The sequence below is a fragment of the Neopelma chrysocephalum genome, unplaced genomic scaffold (genome assembly GCF_003984885.1).
Source record: "Neopelma chrysocephalum unplaced genomic scaffold, ASM398488v2 Primary Assembly neopelma1_66, whole genome shotgun sequence".
NCBI classification, from domain to species: Eukaryota; Metazoa; Chordata; class Aves; order Passeriformes; family Pipridae; genus Neopelma; species Neopelma chrysocephalum.
In genome coordinates this window covers 5,726,198-5,741,584 of record NW_020897725.1, presented here as the reverse complement: position 1 = coordinate 5,741,584, position 15,387 = coordinate 5,726,198, and the positions used below count along the sequence as shown (strand labels likewise).

At 45.0% G+C, this 15,387-nt stretch overlaps 1 protein-coding gene across 5 annotated transcripts in view; it reads right to left on the bottom strand.

Moving 5' to 3' along the window:
- The window catches only part of ZHX2 (zinc fingers and homeoboxes 2), a 76,485-nt gene that overhangs the window by 23,507 nt on the left and 37,591 nt on the right, over positions 1 to 15,387 (bottom strand). The window contains exon 2 of one of the 5 annotated variants that reach the window (XM_027684491.1): positions 15,125 to 15,211. The exons of the other annotated variants lie outside the window; for them this stretch is intronic. The gene's annotated coding sequence lies outside the window, so the exon portion shown is untranslated. The remainder of the gene's footprint in view (positions 1 to 15,124; positions 15,212 to 15,387) is intronic. 5 annotated transcript variants of the gene reach the window in all.

Genomic DNA, 15,387 nt, shown 5'->3' with positions numbered 1-15,387 from the left:
GTGCACCCGTTGCTGCTGCAATTTGTCACAGGGCAGAGCCACTGCTCTCTGTGCACAGTAACAGTTCTGCTGGGAAAATCTGGCATGGCCACAAAGGACCTTTGTTCGTGCCAGAAGTTGGGCACGCAGTGCAATCCTTCCCCCTTGTCACACAGAGGTGGGTTTCCGTAGCTGGGACAGAAACATTCCCCTGACGACTGCAATCCACAAACCCCAACACTGTCCCCCTCCTCCAAACATGAGATCCCTCTTCCCATATCAAGTACTGCAGGACAGTGGAGTTGCTGCTTTGGGGAGCATTAATTCCAGTGAACTCTAACCAGACTTGCAGCAAGGATGGGTCTGAGGGAGCGCCAAGACTCTGCCCTCAAGCACAACTTTTGGTACCTGGATACTACTAGACCACCTGAATAAAAGGCTCTCCTATTTTCAGGTATATTCCTGACCTCAAGATGCCACAAACTTGGCAGACAGATCTGATCTAACAACATGCAATTCCTTTGTGCAACATTTTGCTGTTTGTGTTTAATCTGACAGCCTGTGTGTGCACGTAGTATATAATTTTTTATTTTTTTTTATTTTTTCAATGCAGCAGCTCTGAATCCAGCCTGTCCCACCTTTCCTCAACTGGCCCTTGCAATGAGGGTCCCTAGGCCAAGACAGGAGCTGCCAGCACCCAGGAGCTCTGGGAAAGGATGCCAATATGGGGTGTAGGGGGTAGACGGTGAGCACACCCTGACACAATGCTGCTGGCAAAAAGTGGGATTTAGCAGGACTCGAAAATCTCTGCATTTCCCTTTCACTCAGGAAATACAAAGAGGAGATGATTACTGGCTCATTCACAAACTTAATACCCCAGTTCAAAAGAAGCAGTGATTCTTCTGGAAAAATGCAGTGGAAGAAAGTGAAAAGTATCTTTGTAAGTAAATGAAGTTCCATAAACTCTGATCTGATATGTATTAAAAAATAATAAGAATTGACACACTTGCAAATACTATCAGATTAGCAGAATCCATGCCTTTGCAGACTTTTGCCACAGCATGTGCCACAAAGGACACATTTCGTTTCTTCCACTTCTAATTTTAAACATCAAGGCATGCAGAACAAACCAGTTCCTACTTCCGTAACTGAGTTTGATCTGGACCATCCAGAGCCTGGATGCTTTGGCATCTGCCTGGAATGCCCCTCACACTCCTAAACCACAGAAGGGACCATGTTTCACCCAGAGAGATTATTACTGTACTGAAGAATAAAATGCCAGGGAAAACAACAACAAAAGAATTGGCAAAACCTCACATTCATTTATTTCTTACCAGTAGAAGGGTTTGCCATCAGAACACCTTAAAGCATGACAAAGTAAGCTTGGCAGTTGCCTCTTCCCATCTCCTCCCACAGGTTTTAATCCCTTGGTACCCAGTATTTCCAGCTCTGGCTCAGGGCTAGAGTCATCTTAGGCATTGGCCTCTTTGTCTCCCTGATGGCTGGATTTCCCCTAGGGCTACTTCATAGCTCGTCCAGATGAAGAAACTGTAACAATGATGCTTGAGCAATACTTGAGAAATGCACAAAAGGAGGAAAACTGCTCCTTAAAACTGTTTCTCACCAAAGGACATTGGTTTAAATATTTTAATTTTTTTTTTTAAAACTTGGTTTCTTCTCCCTGTTTCTGGGAGGCCAAGACCAGGTCTACAACAGCGTGCCCAGGGCTTACACTCACTCCCACCTGCTCCAGCAAACCCTCCTCCTTCTTACTCTCTCTGCTGCAAGCAGGCTCCAAAATCCAGTGCGAGACTAGTATTCAGTATTTGTTTGCCAAAACACGTGTGCTCCTTCCAAGGGAAGGAAAAAAAATCCTTAATGATATAATTTCAAGAGAGACTGATTTTGTGACCAGCTTGCGTTAATTTAGATGGTCGTCCAGTTTCATAACATTTGTGAAAATTCTTCTCCCAAGAAGAAATAACAATCAAACACCCCACTACGAACTTGGTGCGACATGGCAGCTCTTTCCATGGCAACCCACCAGCACCAAGAGTGCTTTTCTCCAGACTTTGCTGCACAGTGAAGGAGGGCAGGGAAAGAGCCGACTGAAAATCTCCGGCTGTCGCCACCAGCCTGGCAATCCTGTCACGCTGGGAAACCGAATACACTGGGGAAAGACAGCATTTCCACAGCCTCACTGCTGAGACGTGTCTTAGCTCCAACTGTTAACCAGCTGCTCGGCCATTTTCAGGTTGGTTGGTTTGTTTACTTTGTAAAGCACAGTCAATGTATTTTGTTTTCTAAACAGCATGAAAAATTACCTCTCTAGTAAAAAAAAAAAAAAAAAAAAAAAAAAATCATTCTCTACACCAGAAAGGAGTGGAATTAAGGCAACTCAGCCATGCTTTCAGACAGTCTCCACATGCAACAGCAGGATGCTCGCTGTGGGTATCTCCTTGGGGAGGACAGACAGATCTGCCACTGCTGTGGGCAGCCTGGCCAGTTTGGAGGGCAGGCAGGCAGGGTACTCACAAGCTCTCTTGCTGCCTCCAAAAGCCATCACCAGATGTTGCACCTGATATTCTGCTAGGACCAACCTGCCATTACTGCAGCACTACCTAAACCCAGGCTAGGCTCTCAAGCTTGTCTCTGCAACTACAAGTTTTCCTTCAAAACATACACCCTACCCATGTTCTTGGATGAATATTTAAGCAATTCAGCATTCATAGACACATCAGAGCTATGGTCTTGTCTTTGGCTAGTATTCAACCTAGCCACGTAGCCAAACCTTCTGTGTAACAACTGGCAATTCAAAACTGACACACAAGTCAGCTCCCAAGGACTTCCCCCCCCAGCCTCTCTTCTCAAAAGCATTCCTTCCCTGTCTTATCACCTGCAAGGCTGCCTTAAGCACTACAATGACCCAGACTAGAGCAGTCCAGGGTTATTTCTCCTGAAGCTTTATGTGAAAGTTTAATTGCATAACAGTTTCTGAAGTTTAGGAAAAAAACACATTCCACAGCAAGAGCTGATGCTATTATTTGAAGTCACCTGACCCCAAAATCCAAATAAGAAGCAGGGAAAGGGAGAGACAACAGTCCCATCCATAAGGCACAGACCTAAAACCAGGTCTCAGAGGAGCATTCATCAGCCATTACCTCTCATATCCAGCCTGGGTTTCAGACCTTTTTCCCAACAAAAGCATTGACAAAACACCCACTTATGTGGAGAGCATCAGTTCCAGCAGATCAGCTGCCTTCTGACAGGGAAACACTTGCTTATGAACATTTCCCAAAGCAACTGCGGTCTCAAGACCTTTGGGATATTCAGGGAACTAGGTCAAGACTTACTGCATGCTCCTTACCTGAAAGAGGACCCAAGAAAAAAAAAAAGAATTATTGATTTACTTTTGTCTTTTCTCCCCAAAGTTCCTCTTCTCTTAATGAGTTTTTTGTTTTGTGGAGGTGATCAGCTTCTCCTCCGACACCTTTTGTCTTCTCTACCCTCACCAAAACATTCATGGGATGAAGGAAATTCAGGCAGAAGAAACCAGACAAACTGCTCACATAGCTCCTGACTTGTGTGGTCTCTAGAAATGCTCCTGAGAAGCAGTCCTGCAGAGCAGGGCTGCTTTGGGCTTGGAGAGGAATTGGGCCCTATTTGACCCAATGCATTCAGTTCCCCTGCTATGTCCTGTGGCCTCGCAACAGTAAATCAGAGGGGAAAGAGGGGGGGGGAAAAAACCTAGAAATCCTTAAAATCCCATCCTGCTCATGCGAGCCATGGGCCCCTGCTCTCCTTTTGAAAAAACATAATTTCTAAAGCAAAGTTATCCCATGTGTGGAACTGCAAGAGGAGGAAAGAGAGCCAGGGAGCGTGAAAAGGCTGCTGAGCCTGTAATGGAAAATCCTCACTCAGTCACTGAGCAGTCCTCTCGTAACACTTATTAAAATAAAGCTAATATGATGAAACACAGCCCAATTGCACACAAGGCTGCTGAGAAATTGGATCCGGCTGCTGAAATCAGCTCCCAAACCCCTCCTCTCCAAATACTGGCAGTTCACATCAGTTAATTGCATCCAAACCACCCCCAGGCAAGAAGGGACAGAAGGAATGACACAGGACGGGTCACCCTGCGTTTGATTCATCTTCAGAACAGGACCAGTGTGTAAATCTTCACTGGTCTCTTTTGTCACTTGCCAAGGTTCAAATATGGCATCTCTAGCTGTTTGCTAATGATGAAAGGTGGCATTAACAAAAAGAGTTCAAGGGCAATGTCCATTGGACTTGGTCTTAATTGTTGCATGAGCAAGTGAGAAAGGAACCTTAGTACTAGGTCTAGGAAAGTGAATTAAAAAAGGGCCTCTCTCTTTTCTTCTCATAATTTGCTTTTAATTCTAGACCTTACTCTTTCAAAACTGAATCCAAACAAGAATAGACAGATTTTACTCCTTTTGTACAATAAATCAGCCTAACTGCTGAGGTCAGTGTTTTCAGACCAACACATGAAAGCAGAAGATGTATCTGAGGAAATTCAGTGCTGGCTGATTCATCCTTTAGAAAAGATGAAGAACAGCCACCCCGGTGTGTCAAGTTTCTTCCTTTGAAGGCGAAACAATTTAGTGTTGGTATCAAGATGGCAGGAACTGAAAAAAAATGCAAAAAAAAGCAAAGCCCTGTCCAGACTGCCCTGAAATATCTTTTCAGGCTTCAAATGTTGAACAACAGGATAGGCCTGTGGTCCATTGGGCTTGCAGTGAACCCAAGTGAGGTGAAAGGCATCCTTCTCCCTTCACTTCTTGGTACAGTGGCTCAGCACCACTGCTCTCCCTGTGTCTCCTCCTGCCCCAGACATACAGAGACAGACTATGGCAGCAAATGGGGAAACCCACAAATTATCTGACAGACTGAAAGTGTTTCTGCATGGGATCCACACCTCATGTTTCAGAGGAACCAAAGCACAGCCTGAATCTTGTGAAAACGAAACTGCACAGCAAAACCACACCAAAATCATACTATGAGAGAAAGAGGGGGGTAAAAAAATGCAATTGGATTTCATTCAGATCTGGAGAAATCAAGAGGGTGTTAGCGGGGAAAAAAAAAAGTCTGTCCTCCTTGGACAACCCCATTTCAAGATGTAGGCACATATACACCCAATGTATATCCAGCTATATAAAAACAGCACATGCCATCACTATTCCCTTAGGGTGTAAACAGCATCAGGAAAGAAACACCTTTCAACCTGGCCCTCTGTGCTTCCAGTCCCAAGTGACTCATAAGAAGGGCTGTCTGAAGACGCTCAGTAGCAGGTCAATCTTTCCCAGCAGGTAGGAGAGCTACAAATCAAATGCTTCAAAAAAAAAAAAAAAAAAAAGAAAAGAAGAAAAAAACACACACACCAAAAAACCCCCTGAGGCTTGCTCGGAAGAAATAAAATTGGGGGGAAAAAAAAAAGAGGTAAGATGAAAAGCACTTGTAATCTCTTTCATGCAGCACTGAACTTCTTCAGAAGAGAAAGCACAGAAATGATAAGAAAAGGAAAGAAAGGGAAAGAAGAAAGCAGCGCATTGACACCAGCTACAGATAAATTTTTTTAATGGGCATTAGGTCACCAGGGCATTTTCCATCTGTCCTGCTTAAACCAGAACTCTGATGATGTTACATGTGTGATTTTAATACAGCATTTATCCTGGTGGGACTGTAAGTTTATTTTGTGTGTGCACGAGCACACATGGATGATTGCACCTGGTCTTTCTGATGTGAGAAGGGTGATTTGTACTTAGCTGATGAAAACAGCAGGTGTTGGGTTGCACCTCAAGTGGTTTTGGGCTGCTGAGAAGACAAAGGAATAGGCAGCAGCAAAGGGCTACAGGGCTACAAGGGCTTGGAGAGGAAGGGAAGAGGAGAATGAGGAAGAAACAGCTTTGCCTTCAGTCTTCTGAAGTCAGTTCAAATGCCCAAAAGGCCAGTCTTGCTGCTGCTGAATCCCACTCAGCAGGGGCAGCTTGCTGCTACCAGCAGAGCCCCGGTCAGGGGCTCCAGGCTTTTCTCTCCCATTCCAAATCCACAGGAACTGCAATGCCCCTTCACTCCTGCCCAATTTTTAGCCCAACCTACAGGCATGCCCTTCTCAACTCAGCACACTGGTCAAGGCAGCAATGATAAAACACATTTTTTTTCCTATATTTTTGCTAGTGATTTGATGATTCCCATAGGTGAAGGCACCTCAGTCTTCCTCCTTCAAATAAACTACATAAAAGGAAAGATCACAAATCCACATTCTGCTTTTCTTTCAAATTGCACAGTGCTTTTCCAATCTGATTCAATAAGGACTGTGCAAACAGACTGGAGCCTGCAAGAGTTCCCAGTGAATTAGCTGCTTGACTAACACAGCATAAGTTAAAGAAGATTACCTAGAAGCTGAAGTCAATGTTTAAAACATGGATTAGGGACAGACAGAGCAGGTTTGGAACCCAACTCTCAGAAGACTCTACCCAACAACCTCAGGAATCTTTTAAGTTTAATTACCACAGTTTTAGGATAACTTACCATAATTTGACTAGATTATACATTCTCTAAAGGTGTAAAAGACCCCTGGAGAACACCATCATTAGTGCCAGCGCTGATTCCCTATACACTTAACAATGCCTCTTCGTTAAATATCTCCTAAATAAAACCAAAACAAGCCCAGAGACTCTTTTTCTGCCCATTACATGACAGATAGCAGTGGTATTACCCAAAATGGTCACTGTTTTGGGAAGCCTGAAGATGTGAAGAACAGCTGGTAGACCTGAAGAACAAAGCAGAAAACATCTATATCTCTATGGGGAACCTCCACCAGGATGAGTGTGTTCTACAAATGGATAGTGCATGGATTCACTTTGCCCTTGGCCATGGCAAGTTGGGGTAGGAAAGAGGCACTTGAGACCTAACAAGAAGCTTAACCTTCACAAGCTGCTGTAAGAACAACCAAGGGGTTAACAATTTCCAGTGGTTTTACTTTTTAAGGGGCAAGATAGGAACGGGGATGCATTTTCAAATTTAATTTTACAATCTCTGAGGATTATATTCCAGGAAATTACTCTGTTTTGTGAATATCATTACTGCATGACATTTTGGTCCCATTATCTCAGACTCTTTTTGGCATGTATGTCAGATGTGATTCACCAGATGTTTAATGACATGCAGCACTGGTTCAAATATATCTTACTAATGCAACAAGTCAAGAAAACCTTTATTTTCTTATGTTTCGAGTTACAAATTAGCTCAGAAATCCCTCAGTCACACAGGACTCATCCAATTTTATGATCTCCCATGTAGACTTCTGGAACTTTAAAAAACAAGAGGAAACCTCCCAAGACAGCTAAAATTGCCTTTTATAAATTTGAGAAAGACAAGGTATGGTTTAACTGCTTGCACTAGAAACATCCCAATCCTTTCACCAGGATGTTTGAATTACTCACACAAAGTGGTTTCTCTGTATAATTCCTAGGCAGGATTTCTATGGCAAGGTTTTCCCAGATCAGCAGTTTTCCCCCAATCATGTTACAAACCCAAACAAGCCTCACTCCTTGTCATAAAGAGTTTACACACTATGTCCCTGCTCACATGAGAGTGAGGAGGATTATTAGTTGTAAATTGCTTTGAGGGTTAAAAAAAAGTGTTAAATATTGCTGTCTTCATAAGTCAAAAGGCTTCAAAACTGTCTAATAACACTATGAGAAAAATAGCAATTTTGAGCAACAACCTAGATGTTCAACAATTGGTGGTTCAGCAACAACAAGCAACACCAATCACTGCTGTCTCTGACAATAGCCCCTTGCAGGCAAATCTGTCTTAAGGTCAAACCAAAGAAATTTCAACTCATGCAGCCAGGCATATTTTGTTCAAACCCTTCAGGCAGTGAGAGAGTGTGCTTCGACCCTGCAGAGGGCAAAGTGCAAGTGGCATCCACCAGAATGATGTCAACCTTTGCAAAGTGGGGACCACCCTCCTCGACTTCCCATGAAACACAGCTCACCTCAGGTTAACCATTGCTGTGCTGAAGGTGCACAGAGCAATCTGGCACCAGCCTCTGACTAAGAGGGTCTCAGGGAAGAGGATAAGGAGCAGCAGCAGAACATCTGTCACCTCCAGTAACCCACATGGGGAAGGATGCACAGACTGGCAGTGTGCATGGATCTAGCCATGCTATCAGCCATCTTTTTGACCAAGTGAGAAAAGAAAAGCCACCACATTGACTGACAGGAATACAAAGCCTTCCCACCCCCAGCTTCCAATTGCCTGTAATAAAATCCAGCTTTTGTAAAGCAGACACAGTCTAATTTTCAGATGTGTTCAGTACCCAAATCTCTAAACAATGTAATGGGATCCCCAGGAGGTCAGTATCCTGGAAAAAAAATTGAAGTCCTATGCATTTCATACAGGTGTCTGACACTTAAACCCTACTATAATGTTATCTGTGCTGCCATCTCAGCTGAGGCTCCCACCAGCAGGAAGAGCCACAGAAAGCCCCAGGACAGACACTGAGGTCTTTACACAATGCCCAGGCCAGCCTTGATGAAGCAAATGGGACAGCTGGTTCCTCCACTCAAGCAGATTAGGTGGTATCTAAAAAGAAAGTGCAGCTAATTACATGAACTCTTTGAATGCCTGTTTCCTGTGAGGTGACCCCAGGGATTGTCCAGCCTTTTAGAGCTCTCAAGGCTGAGTGTTTGAGGAAGAGCAGAGGCACAGAGCAGTGTCAGACAGTGCCAGCAAGCTTAATCCTGCTAGAGTTTCCTGAAAAGCAGAGTAGATCGACAGCAACCAATGAGGCTGCACAAAAGAGGGTGGTTTCTCCCCCAAAACAGAGCTGGTGCTGCACAGTCATGGTGATGACACAAAACGTGAGCATATTGTAACACTCAACATGCCCCAGGAGCCTCCACCTGAGCAGACACTACACCAGGACCAGACAAGACCACAAACATGCACTGGAGGAGGCAAGAATTGATGCACTTGCAATCATTTACTGCAAAATTCTGGCATTTGAAAGCAACACAAAAGCAGCACGTTAGGATAGACATTGAACAGCCAGCAGGCAGTTTGTATGGCATCATCTCAGTGCTCACGGTGTTGAGAAGGCGTCTTGTAAAGGGACTCTGCAGTTCTCCAGCAGCTGCTGTGCTATCGATGCCGTACATTGCTCAGGAGCTCATTACACTGATGTTACCACCACTAAGTTTACAGACGTGTTTCAGGCAGCCGTGGAAGAGGCCACAACAACTGAGCCCAGTGCTCCGTTCCCCTGACATATCCCAGAGCACAGGAAATCCACTGAGGTTTTTAGGAGGAGAAGCCACAGTTTCAACACGTATCTATGACTGGCCTCAGGGACCTGATGAGCACAGCCACGCGTCTGCTGGCAGACAAGTGATGCGTTGCAGAAGCCAGGTATCAGAAGCAGGGACTGTGATTTGCAGGGATAATTCCTAAGCTAAACTTACTCATAGCAAATATTAAAAAAAAAAAAAAAGAAAAAAGCAAAGTGGGAAACTCCAGTCACTGCCAGTGGCCCAGTGGGCCTTCTCTCATAGACCTCACACCTCTGGGCAAGGACAGCACAGATGGACAGAGGGAGGCTAGACAGGTAGGAAATGAACCCTCCATGAGCCTGAAGCAAAACAGCATACTGGAACAGTCACAGGGCTCCACAGCACTTCTAACCCTGGCATGCTGCTCAGAGCTGCAGCCTTGAAACTTCTCACTCTTATAAATGAGATCTTTTCATTATTATTACTTTTTCAACTAGCTTAGGAAACCCTCAAAATACCATCTACTTGTTTTGCTATTTAAATGCCCTTTCGGAGTCACCTTCCCCTCTACAAAGAGCAGCTAAAATACAGGGTGTTTCCTTTCACTCTGCCACCACAGGAGCTGTTTGGAGGTCACCATCTCCCTCCTCTCCATTTATCCTGTCCCTGAGTGCACAGCTTTGTGTGTACTAGATATATCACAACTGCAGAGCAGTGCTGGGGCCATCTCAGGGCCTGAGCACAGGGTTTTTTTCCCCTGGTCAGCCTCAGGCTTAAGGACACATTGAAGCCATTTTCCATTGGGAAGGGAGATGAGCACCTCTATCCCTGCTCATGCCTGTGCAACCACTGTGGGCACACATCACATACCAGGGGATGCAAATCTGACCCCCAGCCTACCCTATCTACTTCCTGTGCTCAAAACCACTCTCTGGAATCCCTGAAGGTGATGTAAGTTACAGCAGGGTCTGGAAGCTTTACACTGCTTTTACCTCACAGGGTATATCTCTAATTTCACTTCCACCTCTGGCGGTCAGGACTAGCACGAGGCTGATGTACGTGTCAGGTCAACCAAGTGACACAATTACTCATCCAGACTCACCTAGAAAGAGATGCCCAGAGGTCCTCATGGCACACACAAAACACACCCTTCAGGTTAAGATTTTCACAGACAGCAAAAGGAAGGGGCTTTTGGACCTTCTTGCATAAAAAGTGGTAGAATTTCTACAGTAACAGATCAAAGCTTATTGCTACAACAGAGAGCACTACACATTACACTACTGCTGCAAAAGTTTCCTTCCTTTCAATAACATGCACCAAAAGGAGGTGTTCATAAAGAAGCAACATCTACCAAGGGTGTGCTCCCTTCTGCCCTGCAGGCACATAAGGGCTGCTACTCTCCTACTCAGGAGTGCTTTTCCCAAGTGCCTTGGAAGTATTTTTAGAGCACTGATCCTGGCTCATTGAAGTCCTCTGAAATTTTGCTACTGACTCCAGCAGAAGCAAGATCAAAGAAGAAAGCTGCTCCTTCTCTGTACTCCTCCAGTATCAGAGGGATGGCCTGCCCATGGCCACTCAGTGAGCTTTTACTTAATCGAAAGCCATCAGAGTCATTGAGGAATACATTTAGTGCCGGTAGCTCAGGGTGCAGCTGCAGGTTGAGCTCTGGGTGGTGGGAGCTTGAGGCAAGAGCGGGTGCCTACCCTTGGCATAACAAAGGGCACAGAGGACCTCTGTGGAAGCCAGGTGACCAGACATGCAGCAGAAACCAAATACTCAGCTGGAAGAGCTCAGACTTTCACTACATAGACTTCAATCCTTTGTTTGGGGTCCCTCTTTGGGAGGCACCCAGCTCAAGCTGTTGTTATTGCACCATGATTAAATTATTTTAAGGATCCAGACATCTGAGACTCTTCTAAGAGAAACCTGGGGTCCAGCTGGTAGGGAAACCTTGTCTAATTGTGTGAGTGTAGGGAGGCAAGTGGGGTGGCTCACTGGAGCTGCCCACTGTGAAGGGGCTTTGGTCCCACCTCAGGGGGTGCAGGTCCTGGACAGTCAGACAGGAAAATTTTCCTAACAGAAGAGCAATGTCACATCAAAATGGCAATCTCCATTGAATGTTTTGTAACAGAGCTAAAAATAACGCAGTAGCTCTTTGCATTCATATAGTATATAATAATTAATATACAACCACTAGATACAATTACATATATAATATAAATCATATAAAACACATTTTAACCCAATATTAATAACAAATAAAGACAATAAATGAAAGACTATTCCCTGTCCTACTAGAGCTTGAATCTCTTCCTGTAGTAGATTCTGAGCACCATGCTTGCTCCTCGCCCTTCCCTACACACACTCACAGCAGCATCTGAAATGCAGCTGCCCCCAAGTGCTGAAGGGTTTGATTAATCTGTAGCAAATCTGGCTGGATTTCAGAGTGCAGCACACACAGTTACAGTCTGGTTTGAGGCACGCAAGCAGACGACCATACTTGGAGAACTGCAGACAGGAAACTTGCCAGATAGTTTTCATTGTCAGCATTAGTCGTGACTCAGGTATAAACAGAGTCAATTCAGAGACCACAATTGTGCTCAGCACCTATGTGATACTCTACCCTGAAGCCACTACCTGCAAAATAGGGATTAAGCACACATTACCTGTGCAAACATCACAGTTGTACTGTGTAAAACTACTGGTGATGCAAAGCAAATGATAGTCACTGCCATTGCATTTCTGGGTTAGGAGACAGCAGCACATTCTGCAATACACAAGCAGACTCACAGGCCCAAGTGCTCCTGCTTTCAACATATCAGCTTCCTGATTTCCAACAGACATCCCCATGAAAGAGCAGTCACTGAGAAGACAACACTACCAAAAACTACTGATGGCAGCAAAAGATAAAGGAAAGGACTGCAACAGGTGGAGATGGGAAGCTCTAGGAAAGTTCACTGCAATTTTTGTCACTTCCAATCTCTTTCAATTCACTGGACTCTATTCCACCGCTTGATGTTCTTGCTTATCAGGGACACCCAAAAGTAGCAATGAATCTTTTAAATAGTCAGGACCAGCTAAAGCTGGCTTTGCTTCCACTTAAGTGTAGTGAGTGCTTAGGTGAGGGGAGGAGACCGCATGCTTTTGGTAACATGGGGATTTGGGGAAGATCACCAACTTGCATGGATCCTAAACAACCACAAAAAAAGAAAGACCCTTGGGCTTCATTTTGGGGAGTCTTTGTGACTGCAGTATCTCTGAGCACTGTCAGCTTGGATCCACCCTTATACTCAGGGGTGAGGGAGTCAGATCTGCCAGAGTGCACATCATGCCTCTCCAGACAACAAGCGAGTCCCAAATTACTGTAAATTGAAGATCTACATAGCACATTTCACCCATATGGGGAGGCTGAGTACTTGAGGCTGGGCTGAGGACCTGGCAGGTAAACTCTTTCACATCAGTCTACGTTTGCAGTGGAGCTTTTATTTCCCCTTGTAAATCACATTTCAGCTTTTCCAGTACAACTCCAGTGCACATCTACCCAAACAAAAATATAGGCACCCATCCTCTTCTTTCCCCCTGCTGCTCCCCTGACAAACCAAATTTTCCTCCTTGGGATCAGCTTTCCAGAGCAGATCTGACTACCCAGACCTGCCACTTATCACAGCACTCAAGAGCAATATCCATCAGGGATTTCCCCAAACCACTCACTGCTGGGTCTGCTCCACCACACAGCCTCATGGCACAGCCATCTTTCCCCAACAGCCCACTGTTCACCTCTGGGCCACCTCTGCTCAGGGATGGCAGAGCTCCCAACCTTCCCTGCTCTCCCACCTGCTATACTGTCAGTATTCTGGCTATCAGCCACTCTCTCTCATCCATAACATGGGGGCATTTCTCTCAGACTCCAGCATGTAGCCCAAGCAGGATTGCTACTCTGCAGCACTTTTCTCTGTATCCTTTCCAAAATTTAGCCATGTAATGAAAACTCCAGGTAGAAGCATTATTTCTCTGCCTTCTCACTAGAATTCCCATTTCAGCTACTTAATCCACCATCTTTTGATATCCAAAAGCACCAGTGCTCAGAGCCCCCTACCCTTGCCAGTCACCATCACCAAATTTTTCCCACCTCCTCCCAAGGAATGGCTCCACAAGCTCTCTTTGGTCAGAGTGTTTGGTTCAAACCTCTCAGCCCCCTTACCCCTCTGGGGTAGCCCGACTGTGTTTGCTAAAGTAGCGGCACTCATTTCCTCCACTCGATGGCACTGCCAGCTTCATCCATCTGCTTATCAGCTTCCCCCACAACCGTCACTGCCTGTCCCTCCACGATGCCCCTCCAGCATGGCAGGACCTCCTGCCATGCAGCTACTGCCTTGCAAGCCTCACGGAGGCCCACATTTGCTATGAAACCAGTCAAATATTTTTGCAGTATGTTTCAGATCCTTGTTGCTAGAAAATAGAAAGGATTCCTTCCCAGACCTCTCAGGAACCAGCAGCTGACACAAGTGGCTGCAACCATGTGCTGCTCTGTGGCTGTCACTATCCACCCAGAGACTCCCTGCTTCCATCACTTCCACCACATCCTGGGATTGCCTTTGGACTCCTTGAGGTTGACATCAGCTAGCAGAGGGGTTTAAAAAGACATCAAAAAACTTAGCAATAAGTATGGGATGCAACTCAGAAGGATGCTTTAAAGAACTGCCTAACACAGCCATACTGTTTGCTGTATTACCACAGCAATAATATCATCACTGTCATTTTGGTCGCAACAACACACCTTCAGTGTAAATAGGAAGGAAAGCCTTAGTTGTCTTCCTGGCTTGCTAGAAGGATTTAGGCAAATCTTTTGCACCTTAGTTTACATGCCTGGGGACAGGATTTGCACCTCCTTCTAAGCTGTTTAATCCTGGATGCCCAACTGAGAGAAATGTGTGGCAGAGATTACCTGTGCTGCTTTGGACTGGGGACCTGACATTGTGTGACCAGAGCAGTGCTGCAACAAGCGAGGACATCCTCCAGCCTGGACACTTATGGACCTACAGAAATTGTGTAGAAGATCTTTGATGCAGGGTGGCAGTTCTCTTGTCCAGTTTTTCCCCATCTGAGTTTATGGCTCAGAGTTACATGGGGAGAGACAAACAACTCTGAGTGTTACACCTGTGACCTGCCTCAAACATCTGTCCTAAAGCAGGGCAAAACATCTCTGCAAATGGTGCAGTATTTCAACTGATGCTGGAAGTGGTCAGACAGCTACTACAAAACAACTGCTTAGCTTATAGGCAGTTGGGGTGAAACACATCCTAATCTATCTCTCCAGGTTTACTTTCACTTGTTTATAAGATGGGATAACAGCACTATCCCAGCCTCTGTGAGAGCAAAAGGCTGAGCTCACCAACCTCAAGGACCTGGTGAGACACCAGGGTGATAACATGACGGAGGTACATACAGTCTCTGCAGCCTTCCCATCCCCTCAGGAAATAAAGGTGTTACCGTCCAAATGAGGTTTCAGTATAATATTAAGGAATGCAATGTGAATAGAGACAAAGTGGGCAATACTGAAGTTAATCACAGAAAATAGGGGCTGGAAGGGAATCCCATGAGAATGACACATTTATTTCATTATTATATCACAGACAACATTAAGTATCCACTGAGTACCTCAAGGCAGAACTCCTGGATAAAAAGTATCCCCATTTATCAAGCATGATAGAACCTGCAACTGTTCTATAAATAAAGGGTATTTACAAAGAGAGTTGTTAAATATTTATTTTTCTCTGGAGACTGAGTTCTCTGTTCATTTGTCTCCATTGCAGAATCATTTGGTATCAGGGAGCAGAGGAGCTCACCTAAAAAAAGACTAGGATTCCATCCAGAGCCTGATCTGGACACAGCACCAGCCTCCTCCACAAGCTGGCAAGGGAAAAGCATCCAACCTGACAGAGAAGAAACATGAAGCAAGTAAAATGGGAATGATCTCATCCGTGAGGCAAAGGTAGAAGAAGGAATACCAGTGACAAAGCAGCGATTAATAAACACCATCATATCTCTTCATCCTTAGAGAGCTGCCTTGGCACTGCACACTGAAAGAATTGACAACCTTCAATTGTGA